The sequence below is a fragment of the Gopherus evgoodei genome, chromosome 2 (genome assembly GCF_007399415.2).
Source record: "Gopherus evgoodei ecotype Sinaloan lineage chromosome 2, rGopEvg1_v1.p, whole genome shotgun sequence".
Classification (NCBI taxonomy): Eukaryota; Metazoa; Chordata; order Testudines; family Testudinidae; genus Gopherus; species Gopherus evgoodei.
Window position 1 is genome coordinate 295,640,173 of NC_044323.1, and position 16,250 is coordinate 295,656,422.

At 47.6% G+C, this 16,250-nt stretch overlaps 1 protein-coding gene across 5 annotated transcripts in view; it reads right to left on the reverse strand.

Moving 5' to 3' along the window:
* The window catches only part of PPP1R16A (protein phosphatase 1 regulatory subunit 16A), a 76,375-nt gene that overhangs the window by 54,191 nt on the left and 5,934 nt on the right, over positions 1–16,250 (reverse strand). Inside the window, exon 1 of one of the 5 annotated variants that reach the window (XM_030553970.1) lies at positions 6,391–6,496. The exons of 3 other annotated variants lie outside the window; for them this stretch is intronic. The gene's annotated coding sequence lies outside the window, so the exon portion shown is untranslated. One more of the 5 variants, XM_030553971.1, reaches the window with a different exon arrangement.

The window sequence follows — 16,250 nt, forward strand, 5'->3', positions numbered from 1 at the left end:
AACCAGAATACTGTAGCCACTGGGATTTGTTTCAGAACAGTTTCAGCTTGCTTCTTGAAGTGATCAGCCTGATCCATGAGTCTGCTCGAAATGTGTGTCTGCACAGCATGACTAGTGGAAAAATGGGGCTCCCAAACAGGAGGAACTAAATCAGAAGAGCTCAGGAGAAATGCCATATATAGCACGACAAACAAGAATTCCTGTGACACCCATAATCTCCCTCCAAAAGCCAAAATCACTAAGGAAAAACAAACAGGAATGTGCTTAGTTCGTCCTTAAGGCTCACATTCACTGGGGAAGGGGGGAGAAGGATGAAGAATGTCACCACAATTCTGAACTTCATTAAACATTTTTAGGTTTAGCTTAAACCTTTGGCACCGAGAGCAGACATATGTTGACAAGGAAAATGCACTAGGCAGATGCAAATTAAAGAGACAAAACCTTAATTTTGCATTAAGACACATTATATCTTACCACCATAAGAACAAAACCAGAGCTCTGCCCTATTTTCTGTGGTACCCACAACACTGATCCAGGCTGCCAGACAACAGAAGAGGCAGTGAAACAGCATGCATGGTCCTAACAGAAGATAATACACTACTTTTTTCGAAAGACCTTTCTCGAATATGATTGTTGTGGCTAGAATGGTTGCTCTAAGTGCAGCATTGTGTAGTGACAAAATGTGCCAGAATCTAATCTCAAATCCACTGATGTAAATCCAAAATTTCATAGACATCAGTAGAGTTACTCTACATTTACTCTGGTGGAACTCCTGAAATCAGAATTAGATACAGTGATCTCACATTTCATACAGCATCTTTCCTTCAGAAGCATCTCAAATATTTTTACCATACATACAGAAGTTATTTTGTCCAACACTGAAATACAGCCACCTTTGAAATGAAATGCAGCAGCTGTTTAACAGCAGCTGAAAGATACACAAGAGTTTAGGAGTGGAGTGTCCATTAAAACCACAGTGGAGGAAGCCGGGGCAGAATGTAACTTCCAAATTGGAAGGTGCCCAGGACTGCAAGCAAGGAGTTGGATCCTTGTCTGAAAGGCAGCACGGGACTCCCAACAATATGCCTGGGTGTTAGTTCAATCCTGACTCAGAAGAATGTTGAATCACCAACACTATTTCCTGCAGCACCTGGATGTCTTCTCTAACCAGTGACCTTAACAGGCTTAGTTTAGAAGCAGGGATGCTGGAACTGGGTGGGGGGAGGATGGCCCCCCCTTTTAAAAGTAGGAGGGCTATGCTCTCCCACTTTTTCTGGGCCATAAGGGAACATGATGGCAGGGGAGAAGGGGGTAGAGAGGAGCAAGTAGGGGGTGAGGTCTTGAGGTGGGGGGGGGAAGAGGTGGAACAGGAGCGGGGCCTCAGAGGAAGAGACGGTGCAAAGCCAGGGGCATGGTGAGAAGGGGTAGTGTGGGGGCAGGGTCATGGTTCAGGCACCTGTACCTCCCCCCGCACCTTTAGGGCACGTCCACCACTCCTGTTTAGGAGATGAATGAGATCACAGCCTGAGGGAGCAAACAGCATATTCCTGAAGACTATGTAGAGTTCCATGAAAACCTGCTCTCCAGTCAAAGGGCAAATACACAGGATTACTGGATTATTTTGTATATTTAAGAGATCTGATCCCCATTGGTTCAGTTGTTTAATAAGATTAACTGCCACGGGACAATTTTTTTAATTGGGGACTCAGAGTATGGATTGGTCATGGCAAACTATGATTTTGCATATATTTAAAACAGTGGCACCCTCAGCTCACAGGTATTCCTGCATGTGTGTACTGTTTTCACCGTCACACACCCTGTTTTGCTGTCTCCTGTTGTTCTATTAATGTAGACTGTAAACTCCTCTGAGCTGGGATTCCACCTTGTGATTTCCTTGTTTTGTAAAGCATCGCTCACATCTATGGTGTCAGTCATAAATAATAATAAGGCTAAAGGTTTCAGAATGGCAGCCGTGTTAGTCTGTATCGGCAAAAAGAACGAGGAGTCCTTGTGGCACCTTACAGACTAACACATTTATTTGGGCATAAACTTTCGTGGGCTGAAACCCACTTCATCGGATGAATGCAGTGGAAAATACAGTAGGAAGACATATATATACACACAGAGAACATGAAAAAATGGGTATTGCCATACAAATTATAATGAGACTAATCAATTAAGGTGGGCTATTATCAGCAGGAGAAAAAAACTTTTGTAGTGATAATCAGGATGGCCAATTTCCAACAGTTGACGAGAAGGTGTGAGTAACAGTAGGGGAAAAAATTAGCATGAGGAAATAGTTACTTTGTGTACTGACCCATCCACTCCCAGTCTTTATTCAAGCCTAATTTAATGGTGTCCAGTTTGCAAATTAATTCTAATTCAGCAGTTTCTCGTTGGACTCTGTTTTTGGAGGTTTTTGTTGGAGTACTGCGACAATTAGGTCCGTAATTGAGTGACCGGGGAGGTTGAAGTGTTCTCCAACTGGTTTTTTAATGTTATAATTCTTGATGTCTGTTCATGTACCTCAGTCATTTCTTGCCACACCGCAGAGCTACTGCAATCCTGCACAACCAAACACACTTGCCAGAGTACCTCAATCCAGCCCCTTAGTATTCCAGTCCTGGAAACTCCAGACCTCTGCCAAAGTCTTCCTGACACAGCTGGGTCAAGCCAATTGGGGAAATCCTGCCAAACCTTTCAATGGCCTCCGACTCCAAAGGCCAAGATTCAATGCATCACTTTCTTTCCCCACACCTGACCCAAACTGCTGGTCATACCTGCTGACTGGGGGTTGCGGAGGGGACAGCGCTCAGTCAGGGAAAGAGAAGCAGGTGATGTGTTTTGTGGAAGGCGTTATCGGAAGGGTGGAAAACAAGGAGTGGGCACTGGGGAGTCTACTGCACGCCTCTGCCTGGAGCAGAGCTTTGATAAAGTAGGAGAGCCTGTTTTCCGGCCAGCTCAGCCTCCCTCCTGTAGAAACTTTCAGTTGAGGGGTGGGGGAATCTTTCATTCTACACTGGGACAAGCAGCACAAAAACAAACCAAAAAGATCCAGATTTTTCACAGGAGGAAAAATTCTGAAAAATTCCAGAGAACAACTGCAGAATTTTTCAGCCTGGCCCCAGCTGCCCAACTCCCTGGGCAGCTGCCTCCTGGGGTTGCCTGCTCAGAACGGGTTCCATCAGAACATTTTTAACCAGCTTTGGTAGGAGATATTTTAATTCCCTAGAGCGCTCAAGTTATTACCATTGACCTCTTAGTCAGCATAAAGCAGCACCACATGGCACTGGAGCTTGGGCACTTGCATTTCTACCTGTGCTTACTGAGGGGTCAGCGCCTGGACCCAGGAGTCCCCACAGCGGCAGGTGCCACACTGAGCAGGCAGCAGCATGAGTTACTTGTATCCAGGTCAGACGGCCAGTTGGACCAATTTCTGTGGGGTGGTTTTATGCTGTGGGTAAACATTCGCTAAGGATTAGATTGAGACCAAATTTATTTCACTTGTGGCCAAAGTCTCTTTATCTTTAAGACTGTGTATACAAAGCAAATGCAGCAAGGGCAATATTGCATGAACTGTTGTACTGCTTGCCTTCTTAAAGAGCCGGGTCCTATCTGCAATTCTGCCACTGAGTCACTGCGTAACGTTGGCCACCTAGCCTCCCCATCTGTAAGCTAGGAATAATGCCGCTCACCCACCTCTGTGGAGTGGTCTGAGATCTGCAGATGAGAAGAGCAGAATAACCGAGTCATATAGATGGCTGCTGAAATGTGCAGACCCAGGAACACTCAAGCATTCAGCACCAGGCTGAGGACTGGGAGGGCGTGGGGGGAGGGAGTTTTCTGATGTCTGTGAAACTCCTCAAGTTCGCATTGTCCCTAAACTTTCACTCTTGAGGTCAGCTGTTCCTCTTGACACTCCAGATAGCAACATGGCTCTGCCCATACCCATATCAGGAAACCACCTAGGGCCTAATACCTGGTAAATCTGCAGCAGAAGAAAAGCAGCAGCAATTGCCAATATCAGTGTTCAATTTCAAGCAGAAGCCAAAGTTTGGCTCTGGTCTGCAGGAGGGGATGGAGCACCACACTTCCAGCAACAAATGAGGTGTCAGCAGCAAGAAAGGAGTAACTGGTGCACTAAGAGAGTAAAACCAGATTCAAAACCACCCAGGGTGGGATGCCCATAGAAAACCAGAGATTTGGGAGAAGCAGGAGATAGCCAGCTTAGACTTTTCAGGCTACGTGCCTCACACCTGAGGCTGGGAGGAACCAGACACACAGCAGAAACAGTGTGCTAAGCTAAGTGAGGGGGAATGCCAAGAGATGCCCCACAGCTCTTACGCACGAGTGGTGGTGATGAGTTCCAGTGTGACTCACATTCAGTCCTACCAGGTCAAAGAAACTCAGCACAATGCAAGGCCTCAGAAGAGGGGAACAGAAATCCTGAGGCCCTTTCTGGTTGGGTGCTTTTCCCTCCCATGGTGGAACAAGGCCACAGTGCTAAATACTCCGGCAGAAAACATTTGTATAAGATCTCATAAAACATTACTAAAGGGTCTGCATTACATGCAAGCCACAGACGAAGGCGATGTCAACACTTACAAGCTGTACTGATACATCTCTGCCACTGTGGGAGTGCCTGCGTAGCCGCATTATGCTGACGCAGGGCTGCCCGGGGGGTGAGGAGGGAGAGCACAAGTGGGGCAATTTGCCCCAGGCCCCGGGCCCCCACGAGAATATAGTATTCTATAGTAGTGCAACTTTTTTTATGGAAGGGGCCCCCAAAATTGCTTTGCCCCAGGCCCCCTGAATCCTCTGGGCGGCCCTGTGCCAACAGGAGAGATCTCTCCTGTCAACATAATAAAACCAGCTCAATGAGCGGCAGCAGCTATGTCAGCAGGAGAGCATCTCCCAATAACATAGTGCTGTGCACACAAGCGATTATGCCGGGGGGGGGGGTGTTTCACATCCCCGAGCAACAAAAGTTTTGTCACCATAAGGCCTAGTGTAGACATGGCCTAACACAAACATGCCCTCTGGACAACTGAATCACCTTTTTGAGTCTTTGGCTACCATACAGCCTCCAGCCTTCACCATGATTTACAAGCGCCAACTTCTAAACTACTGATGTCCAAATAAATCCAGTCATTTCTTATGTTATGACTGTTCCAGCCCAAGGCTTTAGTGACACTAGGGGGTCACAAGTATCAGGTGATTATCACCCTTTGTGAGCGCTTGACCTAACCCAAGAAGGACATTAGAAAAATCTCCCTTTCACAGCAGATAAATCAGCTGTCTGAGGTGCCAAACAAGTGAATTTGTCAAGCCCCAAAAAGTAACCCACAGGCTTCTTAAACATACTTTTTTTACTCAAATGGACAACATAAAAATACATTATTCCCACAAACGCTACAAACAAAAACCCACACTTGGGATATCTGCCCTTGCCCCCACCAGTGACAAAAGAGAATTCTAACTTCACCCATCTCTGGCTTCCAAGATCACTTGTCTGACAAGGATCTAACTGTTCCCACTGAATTCTGTGGCCAAACCAAAAAGGACTAGGAACGTCTAACCCTGCATGGACTCCAGGACATACTTTCTAGAATTAGCCTTGGAAAACTAGAATAGTCTCTGATATGTCTAAACCAAACAATGGTAAAAACTGCTGCTTAAGATACCACAGCTACAGTGGCAGGTCTATAGCCAGCTGTTGGTTAGAGGAGAGAACTTGGACCTGTCATGTGGCTGGCTGAGTTGACCCCATGAGGAACCGCTTTTCATCACAGATTTTGAGCCTGGGACATTCACGAACAGCTACCTGTGTTAAAGCATCAGAACCTTGGGTGGGTTGGACACTATAATAAGGATTAATCAGAGCTCTGAAGGGAAAGTGATCTGAAACTAGCCCTGCAGCATATGAAATGCTGTCCTCCACTACCACACCATGTACCATCTGGTCATCACCAAGTCCTTGTGGGGAAACAAACGTACCAGGCATGGCTCCCAGATCCAAACGGTAGGAGATGAGTATTCAGTAGTTTGGAAAGCTTGGAAACAAGAGATGCAGACCACATCAGTATCTGGGCAGCAAAGAAATCTGCTTGACAAAGGAGATGCTTCACTTTTTGCAATTTCTGGGGAAAGAAACCTTCTGTCCACAATTCCCATCAAGACAGCTCTTTTGCAAACAACATTTGAGTTATATTTTGTATGAAGTAAGAGCATTTTTGAGGCAGTATTCCCTCAGAACTCTCCAATTCCCATAGCACTGGTGACACTGTCCCTGGATAGCTGATGGGCACTTCGCTGCCAGAAAAATAACACATTAGGGTTCCACAAGGATCTGTTCTGTGTCTGCTGTTATTTAACATCTTTATTAATTACCTGGATGTAGAAACAGAGCAGACTGATCACTTCTGCAGATGACACAAAGCTGGGGGGGGGTTTACAAACACTTTGGAGGATAGAGTTCAAATTCGAAGAGATCTTGATAAACTGGAGAACTGGGCTAGACAACAAAATGAAATTCAACAAAGACAAATGTAAGGTGCTACACTTAAGGAAGAAAACCCAAATGCTCAAATACAGAATCAGGGGAAACTGGCTTGGCAGCAACACTGCTGAAAAGGATCTGGGAGTTGTGGTGGATCACAGCCTCAACATGAGTCATCAATGTGACGCTGTTGTAAAAAAAGCAAATTCAATTCTGGGTTGCATTAAGAGAGGCACAGCATGCAAGTCACAGGAGGTATAGTACCGCTCTACTCAGCGCTGGTTAGGCCTTAGCTGGAGAACTGTGTCCAATTGTGGTCACCAATGTACAGAAAGGATGTAGAAAAACTGGAAAGAATCCAGAGCCGAGTGACAAAGAAGATCAAAGGGCTGAATCACAAGCCAGATAAGCAAAGGCTGAAGGAACTGGATACGTTTAGTTTGGAAGACAGGAGATTAAGGAGGGACATGATAGTGGTCTTCAAATACTTGAAAGGCTGCCATAAAAAAGATAGAGAAAAGTTGTTCTTGTCCTGGTCTCTGTAGCAAGAGAGAAGCAATGGGTTCAAACTACAGTACAGCAGATTTAGATAAAATCTCAGAAAAATTTCCTAACTGTAAGAATACTAGGAGAATGGAACAAACTGTCTAGGGACTCAGGACTGGCTCTAGCCATTTCGCACCTCCAACACGGCGGCACGCCGCAGGGAGCGCTCTGCCACTCGCCGGTCAGGCGGCTCCAGTGGACCTCCCGCAGGCGTGCCTGCAGAGGTTCCACAGGTCCCATGGCTCCGGTGGACCTCCCGCAGGTGTGCCTGGCTCCACCAGAGCCACAGTGGACCTCCCGCAGGTGTGCCTGGCTCCACCAGAGCCGCAGTGGACCTCCCGCAGGCGTGCCTGCGGATGCTCCACCGGAGCCACGGGACCAGCGGACCCTCCGCAGGCACGCCTGCAGGAGGTCCACCGGAGCCGCCTGCTGCCCTCCAGGCAACCAGCAGAGCGCCCCCCCCCACGGCATGCCGCCCCAAGCACGCGCTTGGCATCCTGGGGCCTGGAGCCGGCCCTGTAGGGACGTCTTGGAAGCGCCTTCACTGGAGGTTTTCAAAAGGAGGCTGGAAAGCCATCTGTCTTAGAGGTTTAGACATAAAAAATCCTGCATCTTGGCAGGGGTTAGACTAGATGTGCCTTGCAGTCCCTTCTAACACTATGGTTCTACGATTCTAAGGGTACGTCCACACTACACGATTATTCTGATTTTATATAAACCAGTTTTGTAAAACAGATTGTATAAAGTCGAGTGCACACGGCCACACTAAGCACAATAATTTGGCGGTGTGCGTCCATGTACCGAGGCTTGCATCGAGATTTCTGGAGCGTTGCACTCTGGGTAGCTATCCCGTAGCTATCCCATAGCACCCACAGTCTCTCCCGTCCATTGGAATTCTGGGTTGAGATCCCAAAGCATGATGGTGCAAAAACAGTGTCGCGGGTGATTCTGGGTAAATGTCGTCACTCATTCCTTCCTCTGTGAAAGCAACGGCAGACAATCATTTCGCACCCTTTTTCCCTGGATTGCCCTGGCAGACGCCATAGCATGGCAACCATGGAGCCCGTTTTGCCTTTTGTCACTGTCACCATATGTATACTGGATGCCGCTGACAGAGGCGGTACTGCAGCGCTACACAGCAGCATTCATTTGCCTTTGCAAGGTAGCAGAAATGGTTATCAGTTGTTCTGTACCGTTTGCCGTGCCAGTGTAAATTGGCGATGAGATGATGGTTATCAGTCATTCTGTACCGTCTGCTGCTGTCATGGGTGCTCCTGGATGGCCTTTGCTGAGGTCAGCTGCGGGCGCAAAGACAAAAATGGGAATGACTCCCTGGGTCATTCCCTCCTTTATGTTTTATCTAAAAATAGAGTCAGTCCTGCCTAGAATATGGGGCAAGTGTACTAGAGAACCAGTGTACCAGAGAACCAGAGAGCACAGCCACTCCGTGTCGGATCCCACAGAAATGATGAGCTGCATGCCATTCTAGGGGGTGCCCCTGCAACAACCCGACCCGTTGCTTCCCTTCTCCCCCAACCCTCCTGGGCTACCATTGCAGTGTCCCCCCATTTGTGTGATGAAGTAATAAAGAATGCAGGAATAAGAAACACTGACTTTTTAGTGAGATAAAATGAGGAGGAGGCAGACTCCAGCTGCTATGATAGTACAGGCAGGACATTAAACAGTGGGGGGGAAGAGGAACCCAGCATCCCGCTGCTATGATAGTCCAGGCAGTGCAGAATCTTTTCTTTAGACATGAAAGCGGGAGGGCTGATGGAGCTCAGCCCCTAGTTGCTATGATGAAGACGGTTACCAGCCGTTCTGTACCATCTGCCGGGAATGACCAGGAGTCATTCCTATTTTTACCCAGGTGCCCCCGACCAACATCACCTGAGGCCAGCCAGGAGAACTCACAGGATGATGACGAGGACAGCTATCAGTCATTCTGCACTGTACCGTCTGCCACCAGGGAAGGGAGGGGAGAGGATGCTGCTGTTCAGTGCTGCAGCACCGCATCTACCAGCAGCATGCAGTAGACATACGGTGACATTGAAAAAAGTCAAGAAATGATTTTTTTCCCTTTTCTTTCACGGAGGGGGAGGGTAAATTGACGAGATATACGCTGAACCATCCCAGACAATGTGTTTGACCCTACAGGCACTGGGAACTCAGCCAAGAATGCAAATACTTTTCGGAGACTGCGGGGACTGTGGGATAGCTGGAGTCCTCAGTACCCCCTCCCTCCCTCCCTCCATGAGCATCCATTTGATTCTTTGGCTTTCCATTACACTTGTCACGCAGCACTGTGCTGTGAACTCTGTATCATAGCCTGGAGATTTTTTTCAAATGCTTTGGCATTTCGTCTTCTGTAACAGAGCTCTGATAGAACAGATTTGTCTCCCCATACAGCAATCAAATCTAGTATCTCCCGTACGGTCCATGCTGGAGCTCTTTTTGGATTTGGGACTGCATCGCCACCTGTGCTGATCAGAGCTCCATGCTGGGCAAACAGGAAATGAAATTCAAAAGTTCGCGGGGCTTTTCCTGTGTATCTGGCCAGTGCATCCGAGTTCAGATTGCTTTCCAGAGCAGTCACAATGGTGCACTGTGGGATACCGCCCGGAGACCAATACCGTCGATTTGCGGCCACACTAACCCTAATCTGACATGGCAATACCGATTTCAGCGCTACTCTTCTCGTCGGGGAGGAGTACAGAAACCGGTTTAAAGAGCCCTTTATATTGATATAAAGGGCCTCGTTGTGTGGACGGGTGCAGGGTTAAATCGGTTTAACACTGCTAAATTCAGTTTAAACACGCAGTGTAGACCAGGCCAAAGATACACAGAAGAGCTGAGTGATTGGTCCTGAAGGGATTGATTTATAAGGAGAGATTTATAAGAGCTGAATCTGTCTAGCTTGGCTATCTGAGGACAAAAATCTAAAAGGTGTAGCCCAAGGGGGGATAATTTAGAGTGTAGAACCAATGTGAATGAAATTGTTTTTAGTTAGTCACTGTACCATTGTAACTTCTGTTCACCATTTCATTACACTTGCCATTTTGCCTACATTGTAACATTGTAACTTCTGTGCAATATTGTAACTCAAAACCCATTTTAAAATGCTGACTCCATTTTGTAGAAGGCTTGTGCTGCAGCCCCGATTTTTGCAAGCCATACTGTAATTTTATTAGTCTAGTTAAGATGTGTGAATGAGGTATGCATGGGTGATAGAATCAACCTCCAGCATCAGCCCGTCCTGAGGAAATAAAGTTCAAATACCAACGGCTAAAGAACTAGACAACAGCCCTAACTCAAGCAAGAAGCATCCACCCTAAAAAGAAACAACAGAAGGAGGATCAAAGCCAGGTCCCAGGCTGACAGTCATGCCTGCAATTGACGGGTGATCAAGCAAACCCAGAGGCGGCGTGACACAGCGAGACCTAGGAACTTTGAATCCAAACTAAACTCCTATAAAAAAGAAAGGGTGAGATGAGAGACTTTGGGTAACGTTTTGCTATCAACGTCAAGGAGCATCGGTGCGCGCCCGACAGAGACCCGGCTCCTCCTCGTGCTCAGCTTTCCTGGCCAGTTAGCTGCCACGAGCTCCGATCCCAAGCTGCGAACTCAAACTGCAATCAGGACTGGTAACAATCCAGCAGCTGCAGAACATTTTGGTGTGTGTGAGTGTATGTGTATAAGCATTAAGGTATTTGCTAATAGTTACGAATTAATAATAAATGTAGCATCTTTGTCTTAACCCCTAAAACGATCCTGTATAAGTTTGTGGGACAACAAGAGCAATGGGAGAAAGTTAAGCTTTGGATTTCTCAATTTAGGATGGACACCAAGAAGTGTTTCCTGACAGCAATGTGGATAAAAATCTTTTAAAATAAATAGATAAATCATAATTATTTGGTTTAAATATATTTTTTAATTATTTAAATTATAAGTTTTTTTTTAAACCTTGTTTATAATGAAATCTGAGTTTCATAAAAAATATGTTAAGAACTAAACTTATTATAATTTGGTTGTAAATGTGGAACATGCTTTGATAAGAAGTTTATGTAAACAAAACATTTTAGGTTATTTTGTTTAATAAAATAAATTTTACATGCTGTTGTGTGTGGTTAATTAAATTCCAGTTACCATCCTAAAGTAGCTTGACACAAATCGTAAGCAAAAAGTTTATCTAGTAAATAAGCAATATATCATTTATCATTTTCTAATATACTAAAGGTATACAATTAAATATTAAGCTATACAATTGCTTAATAAATGTATGTATCGTGTACCCTCCTAGGTAGCAAAACAATATACTAAATTAGTGTAAAGGCTCTAATGAGTTGCAAATCAATTTGTTTAATGACTATATCAGCCAATGAGAATGCACCTTCCTTTAGAAAATAACTGAAGTACAATTTAAAAAAATATTAAAATTGATTATTTAAATCGAGTCTTTCCACTTGGTGATTTAAATTGCCTTGATTTAAATCAATCCACCCTGCCTGACAATGACATCTAGGACTTGGCTACACTGGAGAGTTGCAGCGCTGTAAACCCACCACCAATGCTGCAACTTCCTCACCGTCCACACTTGCAAGGCACATACAGCACTGCATCTCCCTGGCTGCAGCGCTGGTTGTACTCCTGCTCTGCCTGGGGCATAACGATTGCAGTGCTGGTGATGCAGCGCTGCTCTGCAAGTGTGGCCACCAAAAGCGCTGTAATTGGCCTCTGAGGTATTCGGAGGTATCCCAGAATGCCTGTTCAGCCACTCTGCTCATCAGTTCGCACTCTACTGCCCTGGCCTCAGGTGACCAGCCTTTTAAATGCCCTGGGAATTTTAAAAATTCCCTTCCTGTTTGCTCAGCCAGGTGTGGAGTGCAATCAGTGAATCTTCCCAGGTGACCATGCCTCCACGCGCCAAACGAGCCCCAGCACGGAGCAATGGCGAGTTGCTGGACCTCATCAGTGTTTAGGGGGAGGAAGCTGTGCAGTCACAGCTGCGCTCCAGCTGCAGGAATTACGATACCTATGGGCAGATCTCAAGGGCCAGGCTGGAACGGGGCCATGGCCGGGACACAGTGCAGTGCAGGGTTAAAGTGAAGGAGCTGCGGAGTGCCTATTGCAAAGCCCACGAGGGAAACCGCCGCTCAGGTCCTGCCCCCACGACCTGCCGTTTTTACAAGGAGCTGGACGCGATACTTGGGGGTGACCCCACTGCCAATCCGATGACCACGATGGACACTTCAGAGCGGAGAGAGGAGGGGGAGGTGGAGAGGGGGAGGAAACCGAGAGTGAGGATACTGGGGTGGGGGGAGACACCCTGGAGTCCCAGGAGCCATGCAGCCAGGAGCTCTTCTCAAGCCAGAAGGAAGGTAGCCAGTCGCAGCAGCTAGAACTTGGTGAAGGAGAAGCAGAGGAGTGAGTTCCCGGTAAGCAGCTTTTATTTTCAGGATGGAAATGTTTCGGGAGAGGAGGGGGGGTTATGGCTGCATGCATGCCTAGATGTGGAATAGCCCATTGATGTGCTCTATCACGTCGTGGTAATCGGCCTCGGTAATCTCTTCAAAAGTTTCTGCCAGAGCGTGGGCAATGCGCTTGCGCAAGTTTATAGGCAGAGCCACTGTGGTCCTTGTCCTAGTCAGGCTAACGCGTCCGCGCCACTGTGCCGCGAGGGGTGAGGGGACCATTGCTGCACACAGGCAAGCTGCATAGGGGCCAGGGCGGAATCCGCATTGCTGTAGAAGACCCTCCCTTGCTTCCCAGGTGCCCCGCAGCAGCGAGATATCTTCCCGGATTAACTCCTGTGGAAAATGTTGGGAGAGTGTTCAGTGTAGGTCCCCCTGCAGCTGTTTGCTTTCCCCAACGCACAGAAACCCCAGTACAACCCTGAACCAATCAGCCCCTCTTCCCAGGTGACCCGCAGCAGCGAGATATCTTCCAGGATTAATTAACTCCTGCACTCATTCCCCGTTACTCACCATTTCTTCACTGCTGTGGGTTCTGTGTGCTCTGTTTGGTATGTGGAAAGTATGCTAAAGTGAGACTGTAAACTCCTTCCCTGTGACTATACACAATGCTGCTTCTCTATCAAATGTTTCAATTTTTGTCTTTCTAATAACAGTGTCCTTGAATACTCGACTGGCCGTATCAAAGACTGCTGAGAGGCTACAAAACCTGAGGAAGAAGCCACGAAAAAGCAAAGAAGATATGGTGAAAGCAGTTATGAATCAGTCTGCCAGAGAGAGTAAAAAACTGCAGGACTGGAGGGAAAGAGAAAGCGGGAGAAATGCAGCGGCTAAGAAGAAAAGCACGAAGCAGCTGATAAGCATCCTGGCACGCCAAACAGACTGTATCCAGTCACTTGTAGCCATGCAGGCAGAGCACTACCGTGCCGCCCCCCCACCAGTCCCAAAGCTCTTTCCCTTGTGCCCCAATGTCAGCTCAAAACCCCCTTCTCCAGCATCCAGGTTCTTACCACCACCAGTTGCCCCCAACACCTGTACGTTCACCAACCAGCCCTGAGAACGACCCTTACCCTCTGCACTCAACCCCCATCACCATGCAGCATTTTCATCCTGAAGTGCAGCAGTCATTGCACAGCACTCCAGACAGGACATATTCAAACCTCTGACAGTACAGTTCACCACCCCAACCCCCTGCCCTTTTAGTTATTTTCTTTTCAATAAATGAATTCTTGGCTTTTAAAACAGTTTTTTTAATTGCAGAAAGTGAAAGATACCGTAGCCCAGGAAAAAAACAGGCACTGCAAATCATTGTAACCACTGCACTTCTCTCCCGTGCAAGGCACCAAACATTACTGTTGGCATTCAGGCTCAAATTCCTCCCTCAAGGCATCCCTAATCCTTGTAGCCCTATGCTGGACCTCTCTAGTAGCCCTGCTCTCTGGCTGTGCAAATTCAGCCTCCAGGCGTTGAACCTCAGAGGTCCATTCCTGACTGAATGTTTCACCCATCCCCTCACAAATATTATGGAGGGTACAGCACGCGGATATAACTGCAGGAATGCTGCTTTCCCCCAAGTCTAGCTTCCTGTACAGAGATCACCAGTGCCCTTTTAAATGGCCAAAAGCACACTCCACAGTCATTTGGCACCGGCTCAGCCTGTAGCTGAACTGGTCCTTGCTCCTGTCAAGCTTCCCTGTATACGGTTTCATGAGCCAAGGCATTAACGGGTAAGCGGGGTCTCCAAGGATCACAAAGGGCATTTCTACGTCCCCTACTGCGATCTTCCGGTCTGGGAAAAAAGTCCCTGCCTGCAGCTTCCGGAACAGGCCAGTGTTCTGAAAGATGCCTGCATCATGCACCTTTCCAGGCCAGCCTGTGTTAATGTCAATGAAACGCCCACGGTGATCCACAAGCGCCTGGAGAACCATAGAGAAATACCCCTTCCAATTAACGTACTTGGATGCTAGGTGCGGTGGTGCCAGAATAGGAATATGCATCCCATCTATCGCCCCTCCACAGTTAGGGAAACCCATTTGTGCAAAGCCATCCACAATGTCCTGCACGTTCCCCAGAGTCATGGTTCTTCTTAGCAGGATGCGATTAATGGCCCTGCAAACTTGCATCAACACGATTCCAACGGTCGACTTTCCCACTCCAAACTGGTTCGCAACCAATCCGTAGCTGTCTGGGGTTGCCAGCTTCCAGCTTGCAATAGCCACTCACTTCTCCACTGGCAGGGCTGCTCTCAATCTCGTGTCCTTGCACCGCAGGGTGGGGGCGAGCTCCTCACACAGTCCCATGAAAGTGGCTTTTCTCATCTGAAAGTTCTGCAGCCACTGCTCGTCATCCCAGACTTCCATGACGATGTGATCCCACCACTCAGTGCTTGTTTCCTGAGCCCAAAAGCAGCGTTCCACGGTGCCAAGCATTTCCGTTACTGCCACAAGCAATTTAGTGTCATACGCGTCAGGCGACTCGATATCGTCGTTGGACTCCTCACTGTCACTTTGGAGCTGAAGGAATAGCTCCACTGCCAAACGTGATGTGCTGGCGACACTCATCAGCAAAGTCCTCAGCAGCTTGGGCTCCATTTCCCACAGAAATCGCGCTGCACAGAAACCGTTGGGAGACTCGCAATGGCGCCAAACGTGGACGAAAAAACAGTGACTGCTGGGATGTGAAGCGATGCACCACGGGGCGTTGGGACAGGAAGCGGAATGACCCGCACCCTTCCGTCCCCTTCCCACAGCACCAAAATGGGACAAGGTGCTCTGTGGGATAGCTGCCCACAATGCACCACTCCCAACAGTGCTGCAAATGCTGCAAATGTGGCCACACTGCAGAGCTGGTAGCTGTCAGTGTGGCCACACTGCAGTGCTTTCCCTACACAGCTGTACGAAGACAGCTGTAACTCCCAGCACTGCACACCTGCAAGTGTAGCCACGCCCCTAGAGACTGCAAAATAGTCTCCTAAGGGAAGTGATGGAAACCTCAGCTGAAAGTGACCTGGGTATATACTTTTGGAAACAGTCCTCACCCTGAAAGAGGTATGAACTCCAGGGGACCGCTAACCCTTCCCATCTCTTATTTCTATGACTTCATGCAAGGTCTCCTTGTGCATTGAGCCCTGAAAGGCTGAGGACCCCACTCCAGCTGGGCAAAAGCAATGAGGCAGCCAGGACAAATGCAGGCAGACAACTAAAGACAAGCTTAAGGAGAACTGTGCTGTTCCTTTGAACTTTCCACTGCCTGAAGTATAAAGAACATGCCTGATGAATATTTTATCTCCTTGCAGATGCCCTTCTCTGTCTTGCTCTGAAAGCTCATCTTTTCTTTTAATGCTTTTTTCCCTAAAAGCTGCAGTGGCACATGTTGCTTGGGCTTTTTGACTTGTTTTTGAGACAGACCAACAGAAATCATGCCACAGCGCATTAGGCTTGCCTTGGAGCTTCAGGGAGTCACTTGTCATCACTATCCAGTCCAGCGGACAAACAAAAGGAGGTTAAAGACAGAGGAGCGAGGCAAGAACTCCACTTAGAAATGGCAGCCCAGACACCAGGAACTCCATCCTACCTGGAAACAGAAGGCACTCGACCAAAAACTAGGCCAGAGAGTGGATGGACTGTTTCAGAATATGAAATATTTACATACAGAGCAAGTGAACATGCAGCATGATGGCTGACTCTCATGCTTGGCTGCATCAGGATGGTTAGCTCTATGGCACGGTTCTGGCC